The sequence below is a fragment of the Dama dama genome, chromosome X, assembly GCF_033118175.1.
Source record: "Dama dama isolate Ldn47 chromosome X, ASM3311817v1, whole genome shotgun sequence".
In the NCBI taxonomy this organism is placed as follows: Eukaryota; Metazoa; Chordata; class Mammalia; order Artiodactyla; family Cervidae; genus Dama; species Dama dama.
The window spans coordinates 18,059,160-18,074,945 of NC_083714.1; positions in this window are offsets into that span (position 1 = coordinate 18,059,160).

Genomic DNA, 15,786 nt, shown 5'->3' on the forward strand with positions numbered 1-15,786 from the left:
TGGAAGCATTAAACTCCTATAGAATCTGGTTTATAATGTCACTCATGGGAACTTAGATTTGATTATTCCACTCTCTCAACTTAAAACCTATGATATAGAAAATTTTGGTATTATATCGTTCACCTCTGAGGAAAATATAATTCACTTTTCTTCACATTAGCATGGCGAAGGACAATTTTTCTGTGATATATTTATGTGTAATACAACTATTTACTTGCAGCTCATTATACAGGGTGGGAGAGAAATTAAATTTCATCCTTTCCTCAGAGATGAATACACAGATTTGACTGTGACCACATTCTAGAGTAAGTGAAGCTCTTTTAAAAATAATTTATAGGACAGCTCTTTGAAACATTATAGGTATTTTCCTTTATTCTTTGACAAAGTAGAACTTTCAAAAACTTAAAAACATAATGCATGTAAATGTAAAATTAACACATCGAATATTTATTCAAATCATTCATTGATGTGGGAACCAGTAAGTTGGTAAACTGGTTCCAAGAGAATCTGGAGAGCTAGATATTGATAAGCAAGTGGATGGGGTTCAGAACCCACAACTCCCCAAAATATGACATCTTGGTATATTGAATATTTTTAAGCTGAAAGAGTTTGAGAACACAGCAGAAGTAGGAAGGCCACTCTGATCTTCCCCTTCCCCTACCTCAACCCTGCCCATCTCCTTAGAAAGTCCTAAGATCCTCGTGTGAGAGGTGTTGTCCCTCTTCCTGGGTGAAAGGAACATTTTCATCTCCAAATACAAAGGGAGACTAAGAATTCTAACAAACAGAACTTGCTAAGTTTTCCCCAGTTGATTATACTCACCCCATACTCCTTAACCTATCCTATTCCTCCACATCTGTCCACTCTTCATCAAGCCTAGTATGAAAAAAACAAACAAAAAAGAAAAACAACTCATCTGTTTCTTTGGGTCATCATTTCCTTATGAAGGCTCCCACTTCACATAAAACTTACATTAAATAAATTTAAATGATTTTCCATTAAGTAGTTTTCATCAGTTTAATTTTCAGACCCAAAGACCCTAAGAAGGGCCAATGAAAATGTTTTCTTACCATATAATGTTAATAAAAGAAGCCTAGGATACAATTGTTAAGTTAAAACCAAAAGTAGTCAGTGTCCTTCAAAATTAAAAAACTCTGGGGGTGATTTTTGATAGAAGGTATACTTATTTACATTTTCACTAGAAAATTTAGCATTTGCATGCATGCTGTCACTCGTTCAGTTGTGTCTGACTCTTTGTGATCCCATGGACTGTAGTCCACCAAGCTCTTCTGCCCATGGAATTTTCCAGGCAAGAATACTGGAGGGTCTTGCCATTTCTTACTCCAAGGAAATTTGCATATTAACATGCAATTTCATTAACTCTGGGTCCTTGAACCATAGTAAGCAGTGAGTTAAAGTATATAAACTTAAATAATTATTGCATGACACTGAAAAACATTGCCTCCATATGGTATTGAAAGAGCATTCTTTCCTTTTACCTTATTTCTATGTGTTGGATAAAGCTTCTCAACAATTCTCTTCATATGCAAAGCTTGAACAAAGATATCAGAAAACAAAGCCTTCACATTTAAAAGAGTTGTTTTTCTAGATTTTTAAAGTGTCATTCTAACCATGGCTTTCTAAACAATCCGTTTGATCCAATAAGTAAAGTAGATACAGCCTCCTTGAAAGAAACAGAGGTGAAAAAGGGAGCTGAATATGGTACTAAGAATCTGAGCAAAATGATCAAGCTAATAAAATTGTGTCCCCTTTAAATTTCAGTATAATCTATGGTTTTTATTGTTGTAGGACACTTGGGGTTGACCACAGAAAAGTAAATCTATAACAGACATTCATTCAACATAAACTTGGGTAAAGTTTATTTAAAATTGAACAGTATGAACTTTCATAAGAAAGTCAGTAGAAAATTTAATCTTTCCTCACTTGTGTAATTACACAATTGTGTAATCTTTAACAATTATATTATTCTATTGTTCATATTTTCTCATAAAAACACATAGGGATTCATTTAGGCAATAATTTAACTTCATTTATATGTTCCTAGGACCTACTGCAATGTTTGATCCATAATCGGTACTGAGAAAAATTATATGAATAGATGGTGGATGGACGAGTAAATGAGTCATAGTCATTGGTGTCTCTGTCCCATGCTGAAGGCAGCTTTCCCTTCTCTAATTTTATAGCAGTAAGAGTCCTGTCCCTTTATTACTATATATAACTATATTAAATACAAAAAGAATGTTGGCTAGTCCCCATACATTCATGATTATTTTCTTTACCTTCCCTATTTTCCTTTCTTCCCTCCTCCCTCCTTCATTCTCTTCTTCCTTCCCTTTCTCGAATTAGCTCTTTATTTGCATTGCTAGGTCTGCATTTCTAAGAAACAGTCAATCTGATCCAAAAAAGTATCTTTCATAATAACAGGATATCTGAAGGGCTTTTAAAAACAGTTTTGTGGGATTTAATGGGGAACAAAGAGGCTGAAACAAAGAATGAAGATACCAGAAGTCTAAAATTCAAGAATCATTTCTCCAGTTTTGCTGAGGACTGTGCAGAAAATGTACATAGGAAGCTTTGATAAGCCACCTGTACAAAGTTTAACAAAGGTTGACTTGGACTATATCAAACTAATTTTTACAAGAAAAATCATTTCAAGTTGTTGATAACACGTGGATTCAGAATATGTAGCCAAATAAGTTGAGAAATTTCAAACTTTCTAAACTTGCAATCCATTCTTAAGAAGTTTGATGGCTGGGAATTCAAATATAGCAAGAAAAAGAACCAAAAGAAAAAGATCTTTACCAGGTTTAGGCGTTTTTCTTGATTGGACTTTTATTTGGTTGCCATAGTTATTTGATTACTAGAGCTACCATTAAGTTATTTTCGTGCATTTCTTGTTGCTTAGTGTTTCTGTGATGAAACAAGGGCCTAGAGCCTCCTCATCCACCATCCTACTGATGTTTCTATTTATAGTGCCTTTTGTAATTACACAATTACCCTCAACAGTTTTCTTTTTTCATGTGAATTTGAATTAGTGCCTGGGAATACTTGCTTTCAGCCTCAAGAACTTCCTCCAGTATTTTTTATAAGGCACGTCAGCTAACAGTGAATTCTCTCAGTTTTTGGTTTATCTCAGTATGCCTTTATTTCACCTTCAATTTTGAAATACAGAATTCTTGGTTGACAATTTACTTTGACTACAGTGACTCTGTTGTTCCACTGCCTTTTGGATTACATTGGTTCTAATGAGACGTCAACTGCTAATGAGGTCCTCTTGTTTGTGATGATTCTTTTTCTAAAATTTTTCAAATGACTATTTTATTGTGATTTATAAGCATTGTCAGCTATACATTTCAAATGCCTTTGTTTAATGGTCTTGACAATTTAAGGAAAGCTAAGTAAGTTCTTTCTCTTGCTGCATTCAAGATTTTAATTACCTTTGGAATTCACCATTTGTATTATGAGGCGTGTGCTTTTGAATCTCTTTGTATTTATTCTACATGAAGTTCACTGGGCTTTTGAATGTGTGGATTAATGTTTTGCTTTCAACTTGGAAAAAAATGAGTTGTTACCTTGAATAGTTTTCTTTTTCCTCTTCTGACACATCCATCACACATGTATTGCTACACTAATGGTGTTCCACATTTCTTTAAAACTTTGTTCATTTTTTCTTATTCATTTTTCTCTTTCTAGATGGAATTATCTCAATTGATCTACAATCTACAATTTTCCCTATTCAAATCCAATTCAAATCTACTGTTCAAAAAAAAAAAAAAAATCTACTGTTCAGCCCATCTAGTGAATTTTCATTTTGGTTACTATCCCTTGTAGCTCCAGAATTTCCATTTGCTTCTTTTAAGAAAAAAAAAATTCTCTCATTATTGATATTCTCTATTTGATGAGATTTTAATATAATATCTTCCTTTACTCTTTTAGGTATGGTTTCCTTTCATCCTTTGGTAACCGTACTGGTTACTTTAACGTGTTTTGGTTGTTGTTAAATCCCAATCTATTCATGTTCAGGTTGTTTACATCATCTTTTATTCCTCTGGGTGTAGGCCAGACAATGAGTTTATTTTTTGGCATGTCTCATGTTTTGGGGTTCTTTTTGGTGGAGGACTGGACACTTCATAGCAACTCTCAGTACTGGTCTTCCAACTTCTAGGACTTCTTGTTTTCATTTGCCTATTTGCGTATTGTCTGGTTGGATTATTTAGTAAAGCCTACCTACACTCCTTCCCACCCTGTGTGAGGACTTTGACTTTGTTCACTGCAGAGTTCAGCCTTGGGTATGTGCATAGTCATTATGAAATGACAAGGTTTTGACTGGACTCTTTCACTATCTCTTAAGCTCCAGTAATTGCTGGCTGATGGCTTTATTGTTTTGACAATATCTAGGGCATAAATCACTCCCCAGATGGACCTGATTAAATTCAAGCTCTTTTAAAAGTATAGTTTTTGAAGTCTCTGAGATTTTTCCTGAACCTAGGAAGGCTATTCTTAAGCTACGTCATTCCCTGGTTCTCCCTGGTAAACTAGATGGTCTATGGTTGAGTTTTTGCCTCTAATGAATCTATCTGTCTCCTCTTCAGTTGTTTTTTGGCACAACTTCCATTGTTTTCAAGAGACTCCTTAGGCTAGAAACTCCCCTACAGTCTGTGGCAAATGAAATAAGTTCCTTTTAGGAAATCTTCAGTCTTCCTCCATCCATTGGTAAAATCTCAAAGACTTGGCCCTAAAGCTAGGGGTGGGGACAGTGGCAGACTTCTGAGTGAAACTCCCACTGTAGTTGATAAGAGCTTAACCAGGGGTGTAGAACCCGTCTATTTGCTAATATTTTCAATGGCCCTTCCTAGTAGGGAACTTTGTTGTCTTTATGATGGAGCCAGGGTGAGAGTGATCAATAATAGCCTCAGTATTCTCATTGCACTTCACCCAAGGAGAGCCTGCTGCTGCTGCTGCTAAGTCGCTTCAGTTGTGTCCGACTCTGTGCAACCTCACAGACGGCAGCCCACCAGGCTCCGCCATCTCTGGGATTCTCCAGGCAAGAACAGTGGAATGGGTTGCCATTTCCTTCTCCAATGCATGAAAGTGATTAGTGAAAGTGAAGTCTCTCAGTCGTGTCTGACTCCCTATAACTAGGGACTGGATGGAAAAAAAAAAGAAAAAAGAAAAGAGCCCTTATGTCTTGGCATCACTTAGACTATGTAAATTGTAGCTGGGACAGAATGAGAAAGTCTAAAGTCCTGCCCTCTTCCTTCTATATTAAAACATTTGTGATATTGTCCCATGGCTCATAGATGCTCTGTTCTATTTTTGTTCATTTCTTATTTTTTCTTTCAGTTTGGGTAATTTCCATTCAATTATCTTCAAGTTTAAAGATTCTTTCCTTGGCTGTGTTCAGCCCACTGAAGACATTCAACTCTCATGTCTGTATTTCTAAAATTTCCATTTGACATTTTTCTTATAGTGTTATTTCTCTGCTAAAATACCCTCATCTGTTCATCCAATTGTTCACCTTTTCCTCTAAATCCTTTAATATGTTAATCATAGTTAATGTTATTGTTTCAAAGTTCTTATGTCTTCTTTGTATCTGGTTATATTGACTGATTTGCGTTTTATAAACAGAACATTTTCTTGCCTTTGTGGAGCTCATTTTTTTTTTTAATTTAATGCTTGATATCAGGTGTAGAATATTAGGGACTAAGGCAAATGTTATTTTTGCCTGTAAATGGGCAAGTCTCTATTTAGGCTGTTAGCATAGGAGATTAAAAAAATCTAGTCTGAAATTTATCTGTGTTTTGGTTTTGCTGCTGCTATTGTTTCCTGCGATACACACAGATTGTCACTGATTTATGCTTAGACTGGAGGCAGATTTGGCAGTTGGTGTTTTTCCCTGTTAGTTCTCAGTCTTAAGATTCCAATCATGTCTGCACACCTTTTGAGGCTCAGGCAATACTACCTGCTTAAGAAGGAAGCTACACAAGGACAGCAGATGTTCTTCCCTGTGGCCTCTACCACAAATCTAGCACCTAACAACAAGGTACAAAAGTTTGCTGGTAGGGGAGGGGAAAATATCAGAAGAGTGAGCCACTCTGCACCACTTAGCCTTTGGAGAAACCCATGTAGGGTTGCCAGATAAAATACAGGATGCCCAGTAATTTGGATTTCAGATAAAAAATGAAAAAAAAAATAGTATATATCCCATGCAGTATTTGGGATATATATTAAAATTGTTTGTTGCTTTTTCTGAAATTGAAATTTAACTGATCATCCTGTATTTCTATTTGACAAATCCAACAACCCTAAACCTACCCCAAGTATATAGTAGTTCAATCACTGTACTCTCATTTGTACTTGCTAAAATATTTACATGTAATAAAGTAGTGCTTATTTCCTTCCCAAATACAAAAGATTTTATCATTTATCAATGAGAATTTATTGGAAAAATATGGAAGAGATATTTACTCAGCACAAGATTCTGCTAAAGATTGTTAGTTTCCTTTTCTCCACCCCTTTTAAGAAAATGGACTATCTGTGCAGGAAAAACTAGTCACATTGCTTTGTTGAATTCATGATAAATTTAGAGGAAATATTCTAGCTTTTTAGAGAGCAGGGCAATTACATAAATGGTGTCCTTGTTTGACCATGTGAATTAAATACTTTGATACAGAAGTTATGATTTTCTTTGCTTCTTTCCTATGGCAATTAAGCTGATTTGCAAAACAACAACAACAAAAAAATCCTAACTAAAGAGTTTAATATATTAGTCCCTGCTAAGCTGCCTCAAATCCTGTCACATATTTCTATAGATCTACACTGTAGGAGTCTTGATTAATAGTTCTTTAAAATATTGCCAAACTTTCTCAATATTAATCTTTAGATACTTGTAGTTATTTCATTCCCTTTCAGCAATAGTTCAGGAGCAGATATTTACAAAAACCTTCAAAGTTAATTTTAATTTTTGTATTTTAAAATGTTGAAAGCTTGCCAAGTGAAGTAATGAGAACAAATTTATATGCTGATCACCCTGCAAGGTGTGGGCACTTGTCAATTAAAAAAAAAAAAAATCTTTGCCCTTTGAAAGAGCGAAATGCTGAATCCCTGTTTCAAATGATACTGGACCTTTTGAAGTATTAGGAATAGAGGACGTTATGGATCTAGAAAGGCAGGTACAAAGCTACACAGTGAACATGGAGTTGGGACTACCAGATGTCTAAACAGGCAGACTTTAGAAAAAATCTAGAGATAAAGAAGTTGTTTGGCCCAGTAGGAGAAAGGGCAGAGTCCCCAGCACATGTCAATGCTGACATTCTCAGAGGTCTGCTTGATGATGACAAGGAATATCTTGATAGACAGACAAATGAGAAAAGATACATAGACAAGACGTGACAGGTATTCGACAAGCATCAGATAATATGTAAATAGATGACATGACAGGTGATGTGTGACAGACGACATGTGAAAAAGACTGCATGCAGTAGATGATCTACAGACAACATAGACAACAGGTGACATAGGTAGACAACAGGCGACGTGACAAGGTGACATAGGACAGGTGGCATGTGACAGGCAACAGATGACAGGTGAAGAAATTTTTTCTACAACTTGGCCATAGCTTTAAGTTAAAATAATTCTAGCACCTCCCTGCAGCAATTTTGCTTCACTCCCCCAGGAACCTTTTGTCTATCACCCCTTATGAAGGAGCAGAAGAGATAGAACTAGATCCCATTTGACTCACAATGCCTCATTGCATTTAGAACAGAATGTTCTACAATGTACTTTTAAATTTCTATCTCAATGTATCTACAATGCAAGTTTGCCAAGTTATCTTGAAGTTCACTTACCAGATTATTAAAACCTAAGAAATATTTTAATTTTTTTCTCTTTATTTGGGAATTAACTTGAGGAAGATAGGAGTTATAAATCAGAATCCCTTGGTTTCTTTTATGCTTTTTCACACATTTTGCCTAATATAACTTTTGAGTACAAAATAGTATGTTCTTCTAGTTATAAAGTCACGCTTCCAGACCATACTTTGAGAACTAGTTCTTTCTAATGCTGATCTACTGTTCAGTTTCTAGAGCCCGAGTATATTTCAAGATAAAACAAAATTAAAATATGCCTTAACTATGTACTTTGAAAATATGCATTTAATGTAAACATCAGGATATTTAAATTTAAACATATACAGGAAAATTATTGTTTGGATTGAAAAAATAGAGATTCATTTTTCACTGAAAAGAATTGATGGATTTCCATTGTAAATCTTAATGCTCTGCCTCTTGGCTGAACACTAGAAGATAACTATGGCTGGGTGAAGCATTTACTGATTTCTTCGGTTACTAGCTATTCTTCTCTACTTCTTATTTTGCAAGATTTTTGTACTCTTCCTTCCTTCAAGATGATTTTCATCTTTACCATCTTATTTGTGCAAGTAAGTCCAACTTATTCTTTTCCTTTTTCATATGGACAAAGAATACAACCAATCCAGCTTGCTACTTATGCATGTTCATGACACATGCTAGAAATTTTAAAGCACCTAGAAGGCTGTTTTGTCCATAAATATCATTTATCTACTTCTGCCACCAAATCTAAATTTTTCCCTTTACTCGTTCCTTGTAAGCTAACACATTGAAGAAGCTGCTTGAAATGAACAGGTTAGCAGGGACTTGTTCAATCTATTACATTACTATCAGGCATTACTACCTCAGTTCTTAGAGCATCCTATTTTCAGTAACCCAGTAGACATTTAACGGAATAAGATAAAGGGAAAGAGAATGAGTCTTAGTGAAGGGAAAGGCTCCAGAAGGGTAATACAAAAAGGGGATTTATGAAAATTCCTTCCTCTGCCAATCCAATCCTATTACTTCAGAATTAAAGTAGGTATTCTTCCTGCCATTACAACCATTAAATCATTGAATATACTACTGTCAGTGGATCTCTCCTTCCTTCTTCATGTATATTCATACCAACCTCTTTCCCAATTTTTATTCCCCATCAAGCTACCACATATTTCCTTTATGATAAGTTAACAAAACTATTTAAAGAAAATATCAAATTAAATTTGAACAAATCAAAGGCATCTAAAGAATTGATCTTAAAAATGAAGATAATGCACAATAAGAAAATTTATCAGAAGGAAACACAGCAAATGTGGTTTGTATAAGTTTCCTGTTGACTCAACTTTAAAAGCTGTTACCTCAGCAAAGGATGGATAGAAAAAATCTGAGTTGGTTCTAATGGGGAGGGTTCCTGTTGTTAGAAGGGCAGATGAGATGGTTTTATAGGGGCACAGAGGAAATATGTACCTAGATCAACATAGAAAAGAGTCACAGAAAACAAGTGACCACTAGGCCACAGGAAACAAGAGAGGATTCTTCACAGCTTCAAGAAGAAAAAACAACTAGAAGGGAAGACTAGAGGCAGAAATGCTAGAAATCGTCATATAATTTCTTTGCCAAAATAGAAAGAGATATACATTAAATGCTCAATTTTGAAAAGCAAAAGATGAAAAAGAACTTGGCAGCATTAAGGAAAATTGCATATTAAGGTGCTCATTTCTTAATTCTGATTTAATTCTGCATGCAGGTGCTTTTCCTAAAAAGCCTTTTGCATCTTGGGTACATCCTTTAATGCCCTGGTACATGGTAAGGAAATAAATGAAAACAGTCAGTAAGTTTTAACAGCTAAGAAAATTAGTATTTATCAGTAACTATAGGATTTAATAACTACTGACACTCATCAAAAGTAATTTATGTCAGGGAGGGTTTAGAATCAAGTGTGCAAAGGAACACTAGAGGACAAAAGGGAAAATGTCCATTTCATGGTTGACAGAGATAATACTGTTAACTGAAAAAAAAAAAAAAAGGTTCCATGAAAAGGCTTAGCATATTTAAAAGTAAGACCATTCTGATAGAAGAGAGCCAGGACATGAGAGTTTCATCATGCCATGCCCCAACTAAAACCCTTCAGTGTCTCCCCATACAGGGCTGTGCATGATTTGGTCCTTGCCTACCTCTATATTTCATGTCTCACTAGTCTTCTTCCTCCCTCTTAGTACTCTAACCATGGTAAACATCAGTACCTTTGCATAAGTTGCTATCTCCTTTTGCTGCTTTGCTTCCTCCAAGTCAAATGCTGAACACTTATTCTTCAGATCTCAGTTAACCACACATTGGATTTGATTTGCTTCCCATTATATCATCAGGATAGATCAGTTCAGTTCAGTCACTCAGTTGTGTCTGATTCATTGTGACCCCATGGACTGCAGCACGCCAGGCCTCCCTGTCCATCACCAACTCCGAGAGCTTACTCAAACTCAAGTCCATCAAGTCAATGATGCCATCTATAGTCCATCTCTATCTGTATGCCATATACCATCTGTCATCCCCTTGTCCTCCTGCCTTCAATCTTTCCCAGCATCAGGGTCTTATCCAATTAGTCAGTTCTTCACATCAGTGGCCAAAGTATTGGAGTTTCAGCTTTAGCATCAGTCCTTCCAATCAATATTCAGGACTGATTTCCTTTAGGATGGACTGGTTAGATCTCCTTGCAGTCCAAGGGACTCTCAAGAGTCTTCTCCAACACCACAGTTCAAAAGCATCAATTTTTTGGTGCTCAGCTTTCTTTCTCCAACTCTCACATCCATGCATGACCACTGGAAAAACCATAGCTTTGACTAGATAGACCTTCGTTGGCGAAGTAATGTCTCTGCTTTTTAATATGCTGTCTAGGTTGGTCATAACTTTTCTCCCAAGGAGCAAGTCTCTTTTAATTTCATGGCTGCAGTGATTTTGGAACCCCAAGAAATAAAGTCTGTCACTGTTTCCCCATCTATTTGCCATGAAGTGATGGTACTGGATGCCATGATCTTTGTTTTTGAATGTTGAGTTTTAAGCCAGCTTTTTCACTCTCCTCCTTCACCTTAATCAAGAGGTTCTTTAATTCCTCTTTGATTTCTGCCATAAGGGTGGTGTCACCTGCATATCTGAGGTTTTTGATATTTCTCCTCAGAATCTTGATTCCAGCTTTAGCTTCAACCAGCCCAGCATTTTGCGTGATGTACTGTGCATATAAGTTAAATGAGTAGGGTAACAATATACAGCCTTGATGTACTCCTTTCCCAATTTTGAACTAGTCTGTTGTTCCATATCCAGGTCTAACTGTTGCTTCTTGGCCTGCATATAGGTTTCTCAGGAGGCAGGTAAGGTGGTCTGAAATTCCCATCTCTTGAAGAATTTTTCACAGTTATTTTGTGATCCACACAGTCAAAGGCTTTAGAGTAATCATTGAAGCAGAGTAAATGTTTTTCTAGAATTATCTTGCTTTTTCAATGATCCAATGAATGTTGGCAATTTAATCTCTGGTTCCCCTGCCTTTTCTAAATCCAGCTTGTACATCTGGAAATTCTTGGTTCACATACTGTAGAAGCCTAGCTTGAAGGATTTTGAGCATTACTTTGCTAGGATTTGAAATGAGTGCAATTGTGAGGTAGTTTGAACATTCTTTGAAATTGCCCTTTTTTGTGATTGGAATGAAAACTGACCTTTTCCAGTCCTGTGGCAACTCCTGAGTTTTTCAAATTTGCTGGCATATTGAGTGCAGCACTTTATTAGCATCATCTTTTAGGATTTGAAATAGCTCAACTGGAATTCCACCTCCACTAATTTTGTTGGTAGTGATGCTTGCTAAGGGCCACTTGACTGTGCATTCCAGGATGTGTGGCTCTAGGTGAGCGATCACACCATCATGGTTATCTGGGTCATGAAGATCTATTTTGTATAGTTCTTCTGTGTATTCTTGGCCCCTCTTCTTAATATCTTCTGCTTCTGCTAGGTCCACACCATTTCTATTCTTTATTGTGCCCATCTTTGCATGAAATGTTCCTTGCTATCTCTAATTTTCTTGAAGAGATTTCTTTCCCATTCTATTGTTTTTGTCCATTTCTTTGCATTGATCACTGAAGAAGGTTTCCTTATCTCTCCATGCTATTCTTTGGAACTCTGCATTCAGATGGGTATATCTTTCCTTTTCTCCTTTGCCTTTTGCTTCTCTTCTTTTCTCAGCTATCTGTAAGGCCTCCTCAGACAACCATTTTGCCTTTTCGCATTTCTTTTTCTTGGGAATGGTCTTGATCACTGCCTCCTGTACAATGTTGTGAACCTCTGTCCATAGTTCTTCAAGCACTCTGTTTATCAGGATCTAATCCCTTGAATCTATTTGTCACTTCCACTGTATAACAGTAAGGGATTTGATTTAGGTCATACCTGAGTGGTCTAGGGGTTTTCCCTACTTTTTTCAATTGATCCAATTTTATCAGTATAAATAGATAACATATTTATTATATATAATATGCCTAGATATACTAATCAGATATCAGGGATAAATGAACAAATATCCCAGTTTCTCAAATAGAAAATTTTTGAAGAAACAAAATCTAATAGAGTGATACTACAGTATGGTTAGTTATTTTTAAAGAATATAACTACCATTCTGCTTTTATTAGAATTTTCACTATATGTTTTTATTGTTCCATTAAAAAAACAAACAAACAAAAAAAAAACAAGTTCTGCAGCAATTAAGAGGTTGTGGATCAGGGGGTTGGTAGGTATAGTTCCATATTCAAGCTCCTTGCCAAAGTACATGGTAATGAAGTGACAGTCTCAGATGCTTTAGGGCTTGACATCTTGAAATAAGCAGCAGCAGAATATACTCAGTACAACTTTTTTCACTTGTGTGTGCTGAAAATAAATGATTCAAAGTTCCCCACCACCGACTGGGGCATGCGTTGTTATGTACCTAATGCAAACAGACCATTTCAATGTATTTACACAGAACTGGCCCTGGAGGTTTTCAACAACTTTCAATTTCTAGCAGACAGTGTAATAAGAATAAAACCATTTGTTGAACGAAATAAGTGCCAGACATTGTGCAAAAAGCATTACAGGAAAAGTGAAAGTCGCTCAGTCGTATCCGACACTTTACGACCCCATGGACTATACAGTCCAAGGAATTCTCCAGGACAGAATACTGGAATGCGTAGCCTTTCCCTTCTCTAGGGATCTTCCCAATCCAGGGATTGAACCCAGGTCTCCCACATTGCAGGCGGATTCTTTACCAGCTGAGCCACAAGGGAAACCCAAGGTAGGCATGAGATTAAATAGATTATTTTTTTCCCAGTTATTTTTATTAGTTGGAGGCTAATTACGTTACAATATTGTAGTGGTTTTTGCCATACATTGACATGAGTCAGCCATGGATTTACAAGTGCTCCCCATCCTGAACCCCCCTCCCACCTCCCTCCCCATCCCATCCCTCTGGGTCATCCCAGTGCACCAGCCCCGAACACATGTCTCATGCATCCAACCTGGACTGGCGATCTGTTTCACACTTGATAATATTCATGTTTTGATGCTGTTCTCTCAGATCATCCCACCCTCACCTTCTCCCATAGAGTCCAAAAGTCTGTTCTATACATCTGTGTCTCTTTTTCTGTCTTGCATATAGGGTTATCATTACCATCTTTCTAAATTCCATATATATGCGTTAGTATGCTGTATTGGTGTTATTCTTTCTGGCTTACTTCACTCTGTATAATGGGCTCCAGTTTCATCCACCTCATTAGAACTGATTCAAATGAATTCTTTTTAATGGTTGAGTAATATCCCATTGTGTATATGTACCACAGCTTTCTAATCCATTTGTCTGCTGATGGGCATCTAGGTTGCTTCCATGTCCTGGCTATTATAAACAGTGCTGTGATGAACATTGGGGTGCATGTGTCTCTTTCAGATCTAGTTTCCTTGGTATGTATGCCCAGGAGTGGGACTGCTGGGTCATATGGCAGTTCTATTTCCAGTTTTTTAAGGCATCTCCACACTGTCCTCCATAGTGGCTGTACTCTTTTGCATTCCCACCAACAGTGTAAGAGGGTTCCCTTTTCTCCACACCCTCTCCAGCATTTATTGCTTGTAGACTTTTGGATAGCAGCCATTCTGACTGGCGTGTAATGGCACCTCATTGAGGTTTTGATTTGCATTTCTCTGATAATGAATGATGTTGAGCATCTTTTCATGTGTTTGTTAGCCATCTGTATGTCTTCTTTGGAGAAATGTCTGTTTAGTTCTTTGGCCCATTTTTTGATTGGGTCATTTATTTTTCTGGAATTGAGCTGCAGGAGCTGCTTGTATATTTTTTAGATTAATCCTTTGTCTGCTTCTTCATTTGCTATTATTTTCTCCCATTCTGAAGGCTGTCTTTTCACCTTGCTTATAGTTTCCTTTGTTGTGCAAAAGCTTTTGAGTTTCATTAGGTCCCATTTGTTTATTCTTGCTTTTATTTCCAATATTCTGGGAGGTGGGTCATAGAGGATCCTGTTGTGATTTATGTCAGAGAGTGTTTTGCCTATGTTCTCCTCTAGGAGTTTTATAGTTTCTGGTCTTACATTTAGATCTTTAATCCATTTTGAGTTTATTTTTGTGTATGGTGTTAGAAAGTGTTCTAGTTTCATTCTTTTCCAAATGGTTGAGCAGTTTTCCCAGAACCACTTGTTAAAGAGGTTGTCTTTTTTCCACTGTATATCCTTGTCTCCTTTGTCAAAGATAAGGTGTCCATAGGTGTGTGGATTTATCTCTGGGCTTTCTATTTTGTTCCATTGATCTATATTTCTGTCTTTGTGCCAGTACCATACTGTCTTGATGACTGTGGCTTTGTAGTAGAGTCTGAAGTCAGGCAGGTTGATTCCTCCAGTTCCATTCTTCTTTCTCAAGATCACTTTGGCTATTTGAAGTTTTTTGTATTTCCATACAAATTGTGAAGTTATTTGTTCTAGTTCTGTGAACAATACCGTTGGTAGCTTGATAGGGACTGCATTGAATCTATAGATTGCTTTGGGTAGTATACTACCAGCAGCTCTATGTCAATAAAATGGACAACTTGGAAGAAATGAACAAATTCTTAGAAAAGTATAACTTTCCAAAATTGAACCAGGTATGAGGTTAAATAGGTTTGATAGATATTTGATATTTATATATCTCTATATCTATATATGTTTTGTCCATTTTTTCTACCTTCTCTCTATAGTATACACCATACAGTTCTCAATATTTTTTAAATGAAAGAATGAAGTGATTTTCATTTTATAAATTTCAGGAAGCTATGGATTTAAAAACTTGCCCCAAATCACTCAGCTTGAAAGTGGTGAACTAGATTCATAGCTGATGCTTAAAATATTCTGGATTTTTTCCAGACCACTTCACTATACATTGCCTCCCTATTATGTGGTCATTAGGTAAATAATAACTTGTTTATTGTCTTAATTATATAAAATCCATTTAATTTAAAATATTTTATGTATCTTAAAATTATCAGATTCATTTTACATATCATTATTACTTCATTATAATTATCCCTTAGACATTTTAACCAGATAGCATATAATTTACTGTTCAGGAGACAAGTCAAATGAGTCAGTCATAAGCTTTCATTTGTCTCTAAAAACACTTTTATTCATACCAAAATATGTTTATGAGTATACAACTGGCATCAATGCCCTGTGTAAACAGAAAGATGGCTACTTTGATGCCTCACACCCTCTATCCAAGGGAATATAGTCAAATGCATTATTCACTATATCACATCTTTGTTTCACTTAAAGTACTTTTTAACACCATGTAAACAGCTAAACTGACTACCATTGTTGAATTTGATTCTGTGGCTCAAAACAACTAGTGAGCAATTTTTCTGTGCCAACACTCGGCATCC